At 34.0% G+C, this 15396-nt stretch overlaps 1 protein-coding gene and 2 long non-coding RNA genes across 4 annotated transcripts in view; 1 reads left to right on the forward strand and 2 right to left on the reverse strand.

Annotated features, from left to right (window-relative positions):
- The window catches only part of LOC126765668 (uncharacterized), a 528704-nt gene that overhangs the window by 360956 nt on the left and 152352 nt on the right, over nucleotides 1–15396 (forward strand). The gene's annotated exons all lie outside the window — the stretch shown is intronic.
- LOC126765799 (uncharacterized) overlaps nucleotides 1–15396 on the reverse strand; it is a 106735-nt gene that overhangs the window by 82229 nt on the left and 9110 nt on the right. The gene's annotated exons all lie outside the window — the stretch shown is intronic.
- LOC126765776 (uncharacterized) lies at nucleotides 12828–14555 on the reverse strand. Its single transcript, XR_007668566.1, has 3 exons — nucleotides 13760–14555; nucleotides 13224–13700; nucleotides 12828–13167 (listed from the first exon to the last, which is right to left on the reverse strand). It is a non-coding gene; the product is annotated as an uncharacterized LOC126765776 (long non-coding RNA).

The following is a 15396-nucleotide window of genomic DNA, read 5'->3' on the forward strand; positions in this document are numbered from 1 at the left end:
CCCACAGTGCAAAACTGGTTTTTTCGCTCTCAATAGCGACTGAAATAAGAGCGTAAGAATACGTGTGCTGAGAGTAACTGCTCATGTGAGTCAAAACGCCCATGTATGCTTTAAAGTCTCTAAATCCACTGAGGGCATCGTTAAAAAGTAGTGAAGGAATGCGTGAGGGCATTCATATGCGCCTGGCTACTTGTAGATATTTAATCGAGAAACATGTAATAGATTTAGCGGAGTCTCGGCGAAGGCAATCCCTAACTGCAATGTTCTACAAGCAATCAAACGTGGCATGAATAGAGTATGGTACGACATAATAGTTCTAGTAAGAGTGTTAATAGGTCACTGTTGAATTCACAGACAAGTCTAGCCATTTAATGACTATTGTAGAAGTTATTAGTGAGGGGATTTTAGTCCATGTGGTTTCACAGTGGGCCTCCAAAGACCTAGGTGTGCGTCAGACAGTCATTCTACTTACCTACCATTTACAGTATTTCTTATCGTTAAAAAGGAACGAAATATGCAATAATTTATAAATTATAAGTAAATTATATAATTTGTTGCTCTAAATAAGGTCGCAGCAGCAGATACAAAAATATTGAGAAGGAATTATGCAATGTGTGCTTAATAAGGATTCGTAGTCCTTATAGCGGGATTAGCGTTTGCATATATTATATGTTGAGGTTTTTCTTACTTTATTATTAATTCCTTTTGCGTACACGTGCGTTGCGGACAAGCACATATATATTGGTTTCACATAGTCTCATAATGTTATAAGTTATAACGATCCGAAAACATAGCGGTCAGAGCTGTATTTGCGTAAACTTATTTTAGTATGCAATCCAACAACAATTTTTAAAGTAGTATAAAAATGTATGATTTTACGATGCTTTATGACACGTTGTGAGTACCCCAATAGAGTGAATTAATAAAGTTTACATACACCTACTTCTATTAAATTACGACACGTCCATTTGTTTAAAAATGAATAAATTTTATGTTTTTTTTCTATCCATTTCAAAAGATGTATATTTAACATTAAATATAGCATTGATATGCTAGTTAGTCGACGTTTGTTAAAAATATTTGGACAAACCATAATGGTTTTGGGAAAATAATGTGTTGTGTGGTTTGTCTTGCCTGTATTTTGGCTACGATTTCTGGTGTTGGTGCACTTTTTTGCTTCAAGGCTTGTACGACCACGTTTTAATTCAGCAACACATCTTTCTACTGTTCTAATTGTAGGTGAAGAATCTTTATACACTTTTAACATTCGTTCGTGAATTTCTTTTGGTGCTACACCTTCCAACAATAAGAATTTTATCAATGCACGGAATTCAATTTTTCCTATTGTAAAAAATACTGTGACACGGCGACACTAAATGGCTTGTAAACAAAGAATGAATTGACAGATTGAAATGAAACTTCATATACGTTCATAAGAAGAGTGTACCAACAAAAAACGTGTTTGTGTGCGATTCACACACGATAGAAGTGAAACTTCAGTAAATCGACAAAAGAATGAGATGAATATTTATAACAAGGGTAGGATAATTACAAAGTTTAATTGTTTAAAAATGAAAATATTTTGATTAATTTTAAAAGATATTTTATATTTTATTTAACTTATGTTGCATAATCTATTGCTCAAGTTCCATATTTTCAGTTTCCACAAATGATACAAGAGGCTTATGATAACTAAAATACGATACAAATATTTTAGTTTCAATTTGATTGATATATCTTTGGAATACTGCATCTATTACCGTTTTTGATCTCGTAGTTCGTTGGGTGCGACTGTTACACATTTTTAAATTAACCGTGCTATTCTGTACTGTGGTACAGTCTCAAGCCTCTAAATTTGAGACTTTAAGTTAGAGAAAATTTTTGAGACTTGAGTCGATTTTGCTATTCTGTAAGTGACAGTCACAAAATCTATTACATTTCATTATCCAGAGATGTTTTTACACGTGAATGAAAATAAATATGTCGATAACAAATATTCAATTTTCTATAACATAGTCAAAAAACATAAATATAAATAAAAATAAAAATATATGTTGACTTTGTTTCATAATATTTACGAAATTTACGTAAAATTTATTTATTTTTAACCTTTTCGTGTTTGAGTTGGTTACAAAATATAAAAAATGACAATCGATTAATATCTATGATGATCTCTATTCAGTATATTCAAAATGGCAGACAAGACTTCTTTTTAGTTTTGCGACCTGCAAACTATCAGGTCTCAAATTTGAGGCAATATTTTGAGACTAACGCTAGAGACTGTTTAGTGAATAGCAACTAGTCACAAATTGAGACTTTACCTTAAAATGTCTCATAAAGAGACTAGAGACTGGTTACAGAATCCCGCTATTAATCTTGTATCGAGAAACTTAATCAAAGGAAGCGCTGTGTCTGATGCAAAATTTATGTTAAAATCCCCACTTAAATTCATCGGCATTTTATTATAATTCTTTTTGAGAACTCGCGATACCTCTGGGGTATATTTGATCAAATTTTTATGTACAAATTCAATAACTGATTTCACTCACTGAGACCAGGAAATATTGACAGAAATATATATACTATTTTATATTATCGGCACATAAGTTAGCAACATTAAAGTTAACTGCGATAAACAGAATAATGTTGGATAAACAATATACCAATCAACCTCCGGCACACGCAGTATAAACTACAGCCAGGAACTAATGCTGACCAACAATAATGCAACCATTGCAACAATTGTCGAGCAATTAACAAATCAACATCCGGCACACGCGACACAAATAAATACATCAATAATGCTGGCATAAGTAATTTTTAAGTTATGTATAATTGATAATTGAAATTGTAATTTAGTCTTAGCAGAACAATTAACAATAAAGGTCATCTTGACCAAAAAAATACAATTTTTTTTAGCCGTTTCAATTTAACCGGCAATAATTGGCACCCGAGCTTAAAAAAGCTTGTTCGGTTCGTGAAGGTCTAAAAGTGCCTTTAAGAAATATAAAAAAACGCCGCGAAAAAGACAGTGTTAAAAAAACCAACACATTAAAAAGAGCGTGAAAAGGATAGGAAAAGAGATTTCCTGGATGCTCCAACGATACCAACAAGAAATAGCAGCGAAAGCCCTCAGTACGAAAAAGGAAAAGGGATAAATACACAATCATCGGTTACGAGGATAATGAAACTGTATATAGTGAAGTAGCATAAGAGATATAATTAATAATAAAAAAAACAGAGAGGAAAAAATTGTGAAAAAAGTTAAAAAAAATTGTTCTTAATAATAAATAAATTATTAGGTGAAAAGAAAATTTTAAAAAGTTATTAAGCTACAGAAAAATCGTAAAAGAAACGTAAATATTGCCTTAGTTTTGTGAAAAACAAAAGAGAGAGATTTTTAAATTAACCAAAAACTTTATGCATTTATATTAATAAATCAAGAACCAAACAGAATTCTCGTTTTAGCTATAATGTAAGTAAGTATAAATAACCGAAAAAATAAAATACGGCTTGTACAGCCAATAACATAAACTAAACTGAAAACAATATTGCTTAACTCTGCGCTTCCGTAGCCAACTCAGGAGTTGACAAAATCACTCTCCGAACACATAGACAAAATTTTTGATACCCTAAGTAAAGCAAACATGAAGGTTCAAATCGATAAATGCGAATTCTTCAAAAAGCAGGTCGAATTCCTAGGATTCGTTGTATCTTACAAGGGAATTTCTACAAACCCTTCCAAAATACAATCAATATCAAATTTTCCATACCCCCAGACGATCAAGGACTTACGATCATTCTTAGTCTTATCCGGATATTATAGAAGATTTATCAAGGATTATGCCAAATTGGCCAAGCCACTTACATCCCTTCTTAGAGGTGAGGAAGGAGGAATGTCGAAAAGAAACTCGAAAAAAATCCAAATAACTCTAAATGAGGAAGCTAAATCTGCATTCAACAAAATTAAATCCACACTGACATCTAAAGACGTAATTTTACAATATCCTGATTACAAGAACGAATTCGACCTAACTACTGATGCCTCAAAGTATGCCATAGGCGCCGTTTCAGTGCAAAATGGCAAACCAATAAACTTTATATCAAGAACATTGAACAAGGCCGAAGAAAATTACGCAGTCAACGAAAAAGAAATGCTTGCCATTATATGGGCACTGAACTCATTTAGAAACTATCTATACGGTAGGGCAAAAGTTGTAATACATACAGACCACCAACCACTTACATACGCTCTCAGTAATAAAACTAATAACTCCAAAGCCAATGTAGTTGCATATACATTATCCAGGCCTTTTGAAGTAAACTCCCTATCAGTTGCTACACATTCCGACGAAAGCTCATCACACAATCTAATTCCAGCAGTGGAAGGACCCATAAATGCATTCAAAAACCAAATTTGGATTTCGTTAGCAGATGAAGACAGCTACCAGTTTAAAATACCATTCCCGACCTACCATAGACATATAATCACCAAACCCAACTTTTCAACAGAGAATTTAACTTCACTATTGAAACGATACCTTAACCCCTCAGTGATAAATGGTATATTTACCTCTGAAGAAATAATAGGAAAAATCAAAAAAATTTACCCACTTCACTTTGGTAATTATAAAATTCGTTACACCCAAACAGAAGCAAAGGACATAACAAGCGAGGATGCACAAAACGAGGAAATACTAAACGAACACAAGCGAGCACATAGGAATAGAGACGAAAATAAAAAACAACTAATACAACGATGTTACTTTCCAAAGATGAAATCAAAAATAGAAAATATAATTAAACAGTGTAGAATCTGCAAGGAAAACAAGTATGATCGCAACCTTAATAAACCGCAACTATTAGAAACCCCAATACCTCAATACCCTGGAAAATTGTGCATATAGATATTTACAGTACGGAGAAAAAAATAGTTCTAACAGCAGTAGATAAATTCTCCAAATATGCTCAAGTTAAAATAATAGAGTCAAAATCAATAGAAGATATCAGAGAACCTTTACGACAAATACTTTTCGCTTTTGGTATACCTAAAACAATAGTTTTCGACAACGAGAAATCTTTAAATTCAGCTTCCATACAATTTATGGTCGAAGACCAACTCGGTATTAAAACTTTTAAAACTCCCCCATACACAAGCACAGTTAACGGACAAGTAGAAAGATTTCACTCTACCCTGTCTGAAATTACCGCTCATTCCTTGAACTATTAGACCGATGTAAATACGAATATAACTACACCATACATTCCGCAACAGGGAAACGACCTATAGAGACATTTTTTGGCAGACTTGTTACAATAGACCCAGAGCAGTATGAAAATGCACGACAGGAAAATATAGAAACCCTTTGGAGAAGGCAGGCAAAAGATTTAGAAAAACATAATAAAACACGGAAACCTATGAAAATATATACTCCTGGAGATGTAATTTATGTCAGAATAAACAAACGAATAGGAAAAGGACGAACGGTACATAAAAGCAACATCAGACAATAGTAATTTTTTTTCTCTTTTACTTTGCTGGGTTTTTGTGCCCCTAGTGTACGCAGACTTTAAAATAATAGATTATACAAATTCAAAATTAGCAACATTTGATACAGGATTGACAAGAATACAAACAAGAACCTACCGAATAATACATAAAATAGACTAGACGCATTTCAACTGACACTCGACGAAATGGACAACAATCTTTCTACCCATCTTGATAAATGAATTAACCCTTACACAAACTTACCTAAATAGACTCCGACCCAAAAAAGATTTAAAAAATCTATAGAAACAATAGGAAAAGTCTGGAAATGGATTGCGGGAAATCCCGATCATGACGACTTAGTAATACTAGATAATCAAATAAATAATATAATAAGCAATAACAATAATCAAGTAGTAATAAATAAAATAATTTTTGACAGGATAAACAATATTACGAGAGTATCGAATACGATTTTAAAAGCGGTACAATCTAATGAAGATGTAGAACGCAATTTTGCTATAGAATCTATATAAATAAAAATGAATCGCCAAAATGTATGTACGCTCATAACTCAATAACGCCTGGACCAATTTGACCAATTCTTCTTCTTAATTGTTCGTTGAAGTTCAAAGAAGGTTTTTACGGCGAGAAAAATTCGAATAATTTCCGGAAAACCCCTAAAAACAGCCTTTTTCTTTTCCCCATACAAACGCTACATACATACATACATACATACATATGTACATATGTATATAAAAATGAATGTATGTTTGTTAGTAACACTAAGAGAACGGTTGACGAAATTTTTAAAGATTGTTTGTTGTGGATCGGGAAAGGTTTAGAAACAAAAACCTTATACTTTTCATGAGGAGAAGTCGGAAAATTGGACAATTCCAAAAAGTAACATTTTTCATACACATTTTTTTCAATTTTCGTTTGTTTTGTTTTTCAATATTTTGATTTGTAAATTATTTGAATTGTTCAATTGCGGTCGCTTGCTTTTTTATTCCGGCTATCCAAAGGAAAAATTATTGAAAATTATTCAGTGGAAACTTTATGTGTGTTTCAGACGAAGTGATCAATTACTGATTGAAATTTGTTACGAAGCCACGAAGAGGTCGCGCTAATATTGGTCGGCGTTCTTTTTGCCATTAACGTATGGCAGCCCAAAGAAAGGCAAGAAGTACTCCCAAAATGCGATGACATACGTGCGGAATTATGGATCGCGGTCAATCAGCTAGCGATCGTAACGATATCACAGCACGACTTTTTAAACAATAGCTGCGATGTTTGACGGTCTTTATCTTGAAGCAACCTATGGTATATATGGTGCTGTTAGATGCTGAATGTATTCTGTTGCGTACGCACACATTCTTCTTTGGATGCGGATGGTGATTACACCAGATCAAATTGATGAAATCATTTCAGCGGAAATTCCTGATTCAGAGATAGATCCAGAATTATACGAAGTGGTGAAAACCAATATGGTTCATGGACTTTGGGAACCTTACAATCCCACTTTGGTTTGTATGTCTGACAATAAATGCACGAAACACTACTCATGTGCTTTTCTTTCGGAAACGGAAATGGGAAATGATGGATATTCACTGTATCGGCGTCGCTCACAAGACGACAATGGCAGAACATTTAGCATTTAGAGGCGTGAATATCGACGTTAACAACACATCGAAGTTGAAAACATATGGATCGTACCATATTCGCCACTTTTGTCTAATTCACATTCAAAACTCATGTCAATGTTGAATATTATAGATTGGTGAAATCGATCAAATACGTTTGCAAGTACGTCACCAAAGAAAGCAACATAGCGGTTATTGGCCTTGAACAATATGAGATCAGCAGTATCAAATGGGTCGATATGTGAACCGCAATAAAGCGCTTTGTGTATGCCAGCAGTGCGTTTGCTGGAACATGCTAATCACTGGAAACAGACGAAGGACAATGCAATAGTTACTTCGCATTCCACTGAAGTTCGCATAGTTTTCGCGAAGATCATTTCGACATATCAGCCCTCAAATTCGCGTTAATTATGGGATACGGAAAAATGACATCGCCGATGACATTTTGCATTTTATTCGCTAAGAATTGGAAATGGGCAAATTTCGGTTGATACTTCCAGTGGTTTGATATCAATTTCACATCCCTTTGTCAATTCACTTCAACGGAAGATGAACTCATCACGAATGTTTATCCGCACATTGGCAAAATTATCGTAACTCCAATTGCTTGAGTGCACGCGCAATTTTAGTTGCCAAAAATACCGATGTTAATGACTTAAACTGGAAGATTCAAAGTCAAATTCCTGGAGGTTTGCGCTCATATAAATCGATCGATCGTCTTGACAAGAAAGACGAAACCGTAAATTATCCAGTTTAAATTCCAAATTCTTTGGAGAGCCTTGGTATGCCCCTGCATCATATGCGTCTCAAAGTTGTATCTGTCATTATTATGTTTCACAATCTTCATGCGCCGAAACTGTGTAATGGAACCCGACTGATTTTGATGCAGTTATCGAATACAAGGGACAGCCATTTCATTTCAAACGTATTCAATTTCCAGGGAAAATTGGCCAGATATATGTGGCGTGTTGACGAGTTGGAAACCAATCTTCTTTGTATATTTACGCTCCAGAACAGAAATCAAAAAAATTATGTTTATTAAGCTGCGCTACATTAAAAAAATGTAGAAAAATCGAAAATAAATTATTTTCGACACAATATAATTTCAACTTTTTTTCATTTCAAAGCATATAATTTCACGCAGGACAACGGCTGCGGGGTCAGCTAGTTAAAATATAAATTAAAGATTGTAAAAGAAGAAATTATTAATATTGATTATGCGATTCATTGGGCCAAAGCCGGAATCGTCTATTCGTATATTTTATCAACTGAAGAACTAGCATTAGCAAAATCCATTTTCATAAAAAATAACTTCACATTAAATAATGTAGCAGAATCACTAGAACTTGCAAATATAAAAGTAGCCTCAAATGAAACAATGTTGTTTTATATGGTAGGAATACCATTAACAAACGAAGAAATTTGCGATTCAATTGTTATCAAACCCATAAAGAAAAATAAATATATTAATAAAATTCCCTATGAGGATATCGTAATTTGTAGTAAACTTAAGATATTTGAAATAAAAACAAAATGTAGTGAGAATAATCATATAAGAATTTGTAACTATTAGAATATGATAGATATTAGAAATACTAATTGTGTCCCGCAACCACTCAGAAGCGAACCAGCAGAATGCACTCAAATAAATAACCATCACATCCCATCGATAGAAAACATCTCTCCTGTCATCATATTACTAAACCAGTATAATGGCACAATTGAAATCGATAACCAAAACGAAAAAAAATAAATAATAATAAAAAAATAAATCTTGTGGGATCATACGCCGTTCAATATCGTAATTCCACAGTTTTAATCGACAACCAAAAACGCTCCTTTAATGAAATACTAACTAGCAAACCATTACCCGCAATCCTACAGTCAAATATCCCTTCGAACAAAGAGGAAGAAATTCTCAGCCTTGAGATGATGAAGGAACTCCACATAAATAACACCAATCATTTACAAACACTGCAGACAACCCACACAGCAGCTCTAATAACAAATTTTTCATTAGTAGTTATTTGCCTGATCAGTCTAGCAACAATAGTCACTGCATCAATCATAAGGAAGAATTGTAAGACAAAACTAATAGAACCAACGAGCTACAATGTAAACGTGAATGTGGCCAATAATAAAGAAGACACATCGGAAACTCCCACGTCAAAAGTGCCAATAACCCTAATAGTTTAAACAAACGAGGACGTTCGTTTTTGACGGCGGAGGAGTTAGCAACATTAAAGTTAACTGCGATAAATAGAATAATGCTGGATAAACAATATACCAATCAACATCGGGCACGCCCAGTATAAACTACAGCCAGGAACAAATGCTGACCAACAATAATGCAACCATTGCAACAATTGTCGAGCAATTAACAAATCAACATCCGGCACACGCGACACAAATAAATACATCAATAATGCTGGCATAAGTAATTTTTAAGTTATGTATAATTGATAATTGAAATTGTAATTTAGTCTTAGCAGAACAATTAACAATAAAGGTCATCTTGACCAAAAAAATACAATTTTTTTTAGCCGTTTCAATTTAACCGGCAATAATTTATACATACATACATATATTATTTCTTTGGCACATTTGTCTGTATGTTAACGAAAGCATAAGCGAGCCACATACAAATTAACGACTTATTAGTTACAAAGTCGTAAAAAAATATTTTTTGTGGTCAAATTGACCTTTATTGTTTAAAATCTAAATAACAACTAAACTTAATTTACAATTAAACATATTCTTAATATTGCCTAAATCTACTTGCGTTAGCACTTTTGTTTAACGTTCGCTTATGCGGCGCATAGCGGATGTTGTTCCCAATTGTTTGTTTCTGCTGACTTGCGGCGCTTGGCGGATGTTGTTCCCACTTGTTTGTTTCTGCTGACTAAACGTCTGGAATATTTCCTATTGGGGATAGTTGACGTCGGCAGTTATTGGTTTGTTTGTAACATTTCTGGTGTTAACTCCTCCACCCCTAAAAACAAACGTCCCCGTTTGTTCTACTGGGTTACTGCATTTGGCTTACTATCGTTATTGACTCTGTTAACTGTGGTGTTTCGGATGTTGTGAACTTGACCGTTCTACCAGTTTGCTTTTGAAAAGTTCCCTTAGAACTAATGCGATGACTATTACCGCTACGAATATCAGACTGATGATTGAAAGAGATAAATTCGTTATTAAAGCTGCTCTGTGGGTTATATGTAGTGCTTTTAGGTGTTTGGTGTTGTTCATGTGGAGTTCTTTCAACATTTCCAAACTTAGGATTTCTTCTTTCCTATTTGAAGGGAGATTTGGTTGCAGAATTGCGGGTAGTGGTTTGGTGCTTAACCTTTCGCTAAAGGTATATTTTTGTTCGTCAATGCTAACTGTAGAATTGTGATATTGTACTGCGTACGATCCAGTAAGATTTATCTTTTGGTTGTCGATCACTATTGTGCCATTGTACTGATTTAGTAGTATGATGCCAGGTGAGATATTCTCTACTGATGGGATGTGCTGATTGTTTATTATAGTGCATTCCGCTGGTTCGCTTCGAAGTAGTCGAGGGACGCAAGTAGTGTTACTAATATCTATTAAATTCCTACGGCTACAAATTCGTATATTGTTATGTTCCTTACATTTATTCTTAACGCCAAAAACTTTGTCATTATTACAAGGAACTATATCCTCATAGGGAATTTTATTAATATTTTTCCTTATTTTTATTGGTTTTATCAAAATTGAGTCGCAAATATCCTCATTTGTTACGGGTATTCCGACTATATAAAGTAACATTGTATTGTTTGAGGCGACTTTTATATTCGCTAGCTCTAGTGAGTCTTCCATATTATTTAATGTAAAATTATTATTTTCAAATACAGATTTTATTAATCTAAGTTCATCATTTGACAAAATGTATGAATTTACGATGCCGGCCTTTGCCCAATGCATTGCGTAATCTATATTAATTATTTCCTCTTTAATAATTTTTAATTTATATTTTATTTCAAGAGCCAAATGGTGTTGTATTTCTTCGTTCGTTTGTAAAGATTTTATTATTTTATTTGATATTGTGGTGATATTGTTAATTCTGTCAAAAATTACTTTGTTAATTATTACTTGTTTATTGTTATTTTCTATTATATTGTTAAGTTGATTTTCTAGAATTACTAGGTCGTCGTGGTCGGGATTTGTTCTCTTTACAAATTTTGCATTGCTTTATTATATTTGCTATTTTTGCTCTCATCTTAGGAAAGTACAACTTTTGTATGAGTTGTTTTTTATTTTCTTCCCTATTTCTGTGCGCTCGTTTGTGTTCTTTCAGTATCTCTTCAGTTTGTGTGTCCTCGTTTGGTATGTCTTCTACCTTTGTTTGGGTATATCGGTTTTTATAATTACAGAAATGGAGTGGGTATATTTCTTGTATTTTTCCCAATATCTCTTCAGAGGTAAATATGCCATTTATCACTGAAGGATTTAGGTAATGTTTTAAAAGTGAAATTAGGGTTTCCCGAGAAAAATTGGGTTTTGTGATTATATATCTATGGTACGTTTGGAACGGTATTTTGAACTGATAACTCTCTTCGTGTCCTACTGAGATCCAAAGTTGTGTTTTAAAAGCATTTATAGGTGCCTCTTCAGATGGGACTGAATTGTGAGATGAGCTTTCGTCTGAATGTGTGGCAACTGATAATGAATTTATTTCGAAAGGTCTGGATAGTGTATCTGCTACCACATTGGATTTTCCGGGTTTATATTTAATTTCATAATTATATTCCTCGAGCATTGCTTTCCAGCGCTTTAACTTTGAATTGCTATTTTTGTTGCTCAGAGCGTACGTGAGAGGTTGATGATCCGTATGGATTACTACTTTTGCCGTGCCATACAGATTGGCTAAATGGGTATCAGCCTTCCCACTTCTGCCCGTCAACACCATCCCACACATCCTGGTATGCAACATTGGTACGCCACATTCCCCACACTCATCATCATTTTCTTCGCTGCACACCACGCTCTAACACACACACAATGACATCACACACCATCATCTACTTTCGCCGAACCAAAGTACAAAAGGACAGACAACTGATCAAAAAAACACTCTGGCGATTTGACATCCATCCGAACAGACCGATTCCGTTTTTGGCTACCCTTTTTTCGCGAACATCTGGTTATAATTAAGTTTTTTTATATTTTTACATATGTGCACAAATAAATTGTAAATCCTTCCGCTTACTTAACTCAATATATTATATATATATTATACATACATATATTTCATACCTTGTGGAGTAATAAAATTCGAAGCTAATAACCACTTGAAGTGCAGTGTAAACGAACTCCTTTTAATAATAATTTGGGTGAAATTCTATTATATGGTGAGTGCGAAAAAGGTGCCACATACAAATAAACATGGTCCTTCGAGCCTAAAAGAAAGGCACTACGGAAATTTAGAAAAAAAATATATACATATACAATAATACATGGTGACAGTGACCGAAAACTTAAGCAAAAAAAAAATAATACAGTAGACTCGCGGTAACGTGAACTATTAAAAACCGAGCGTGTTTACGTTTGCGAGGTTGTTCACGTTTTCGAAGGTATAATTTTTAAAATTTTCAAATAAATTAAACATGTGTTTTAACTCAAATTCATTTATTTTTATTTTATTTCAGATTGTAAGAACATGTAATTTATATGTTTAGGTTTTGTTAAGAAAAAAAATACCCATTGAAATTATTGGAAAAAATGGGTTATCTTTTTTTGGATTATCTTTTTTTGCAAATTGCTGAACACGGCTTTTTCGCGGTGACGTTTAAGTACGCTGATATCTGTTGGACTTATATTTTCATCTTCCGCCCATTCCAAAGCTTTATTAAAAATGTTAATTACTTCACTAGGCTCTATTCTTGTATGTGGTCTTTCCAGATTACTATCCTCGCTTTCACTTTCATCACTAGTTAAAACCTCGTTCGTTTCGGTTGAGTTAGGAAAATCTTCAGTCCATTCGTTGACATCAGCAATTGAAAAACTAACCTGCAAATACACAATTTAAATCAAATGAGTTATTGGATGGAAGAAAAGGTTCAAACCTCTGGATTAATTGAATGAAGCAGTTCTATTGCGCGTTCTTGTTGGCTGTTAATTGGTAAACAAATCCTTTCTCTCAAAGTAGCTAATGGAATATCCTCATCACTGTCTTTTTCATCTTCTATAGAGCTTAAATTGTTCGTCCAGTATTTTGCTATTGTTTCCTTTTCAAGACGTTACCAAGCTAAATCTAAATAGCCAATAGCGTCTCTTAACGTCAATTTCTTTAGGGCTTCAATAACATCAGTCCCTGTGGCTACAATTGATGCCAAAAGACTGTTTCTGTAGAAAAGTTTTGTAAGACGTATGGCATATTGATCCATTGGCTGTATGAGTGGAGTGACATTAGGTGGCATAAACATTGCAGTTATTAACTCGTCATCCGATCTCAATTCATTTTCGGGAGGATGAGATGGAGCATTGTCTATCAACAGCAGAGCTTTATTGGGCAATCCTTGATCTTTTAAAAATTTCCTGACCTACAATAATAAGAAATACATATGTAAAAGTTTGAAATCACTAAAACTGATTTTTTAACCTGTGGTACAAACGAATGGTGAAACCAATGTTTAAAAATGGCAGCCGTCATCCATGACGACTTGGAGCAATTGTAGTCAACAGGAGAATCAAAATTTTTAAAAGAGCTAGGATTTTTTGCCTTTCCAATAACAAGAAGTTTAACTTTATGCACCCCTGTTGCGTTTGTACAAGCCAGAAAAGTGACACGCTGTTTTCCGTTTTTCTTCCAGGAGCATTTTTTTCTTGTGAGGATACGTATGTTTTATCAGGTAGCAGCTTCCAAAATAGTCCCGATTCGTCTGCATTATATATTTGATGGTGCGACAGACCTAGCTCTTTAACTTTGGCTTGCAGCTTGTTTTTGAAAGGGTCCACAAGTTTAGGTCTAGAAGATAACTTTTCTCCTTCTTCTTCTTCTTAATTGGCGTAGAAACCGCTTAAGCGATTATAGCCGAGTTAACTAACTAACTAACTAACTTAACTTTTCTCCACTTATTTTAATAAAACGCACACCATAACGCTTCTTAAAGCGTTGCAACCATCCATCACTCGCATTAAAATCACTTTGAGTTTCTTTAATTATTGAATGAAAAAATTTAGCTTTTTCTTTAACTATCAATCCATTGACAGGGTCATTTTTTTGTCGCTGTTTAAGGAACCAACTGTAAAGCGCTTTTTCCATTTTAGGAAGTTCAGAACACTTCAAAGTCTTCCGCTTTCCAGGCCCAGCAAATGTACTGTTAACACATTTTAAAATGTTCTCTTTTTTTTGTTGATAGCGCAAATTGTTGATTTTGCAACACTGTACTGGTTTGCTAAGCATCCACATCGATCCACCCCAGTATACTCATAAGCAATAATTTACGGGTATTCCCCGTTTTATAAAAACGATTCGCATAATTAACAAACAAATGTATGCATGTAGAAAAGAAAATAACGTTTTAAATGCATTTTAAATTTGTTCACGTTATAGGGCTTTCTCACCGTGTTCACGCTACCGAGTAGTCAGTGTAAAAAAAATTATGTTCATGTTAGCCGGTGTTCACACAAGGCGGTGTTTTTGTTACCGCGAGTCTACTGTAATATAATAATAATGAAATGTAATACGGTGTGGCAAAACATAAAGTCAAGTTTGGTGAAAAAACAAAATACGTTCAGTGCTGGCTGGTTATAAAAACAAACGGGTGCGAACCAAATTAAACATATAAAACTAACTTAAAACCCAACACTCTTATAATAAAGTATACGGGCGCGAATTCTAACAAGAATCTAGAGAAAGTGTCAACAGCAGTAGAAAGTGCTTGGTACACAAAAGCACAAAATAGAGAATACATATCTCACCTAATAAAAGGAAAACAAAATCACCAAAAAGAAACCAAACGGGCGCGAACTAAATTAAACATATAAAACTAACTAAAAAACAAACACACTTACAATAATTTATACGGGCGCGAGTTCTAACAAGAATCAAAAAACAAAAGAAGGAAAAAAAAGCAGATAAGAGAAAGGAGAAAGAACTGGCATACAACGAAGAGGAGGAATTGGACAACAAACTCACTGATCGGTACAACCCAAAATCCCTGGGGAAATCAAAGTATTACTGCTTCATTTTGGGTTTTGATTTATACAGCGTATGTTAGTAATTACGGTTGAATA

This window comes from Bactrocera neohumeralis, unplaced genomic scaffold (genome assembly GCF_024586455.1).
Source record: "Bactrocera neohumeralis isolate Rockhampton unplaced genomic scaffold, APGP_CSIRO_Bneo_wtdbg2-racon-allhic-juicebox.fasta_v2 cluster11, whole genome shotgun sequence".
NCBI classification, from domain to species: domain Eukaryota; kingdom Metazoa; phylum Arthropoda; class Insecta; order Diptera; family Tephritidae; genus Bactrocera; species Bactrocera neohumeralis.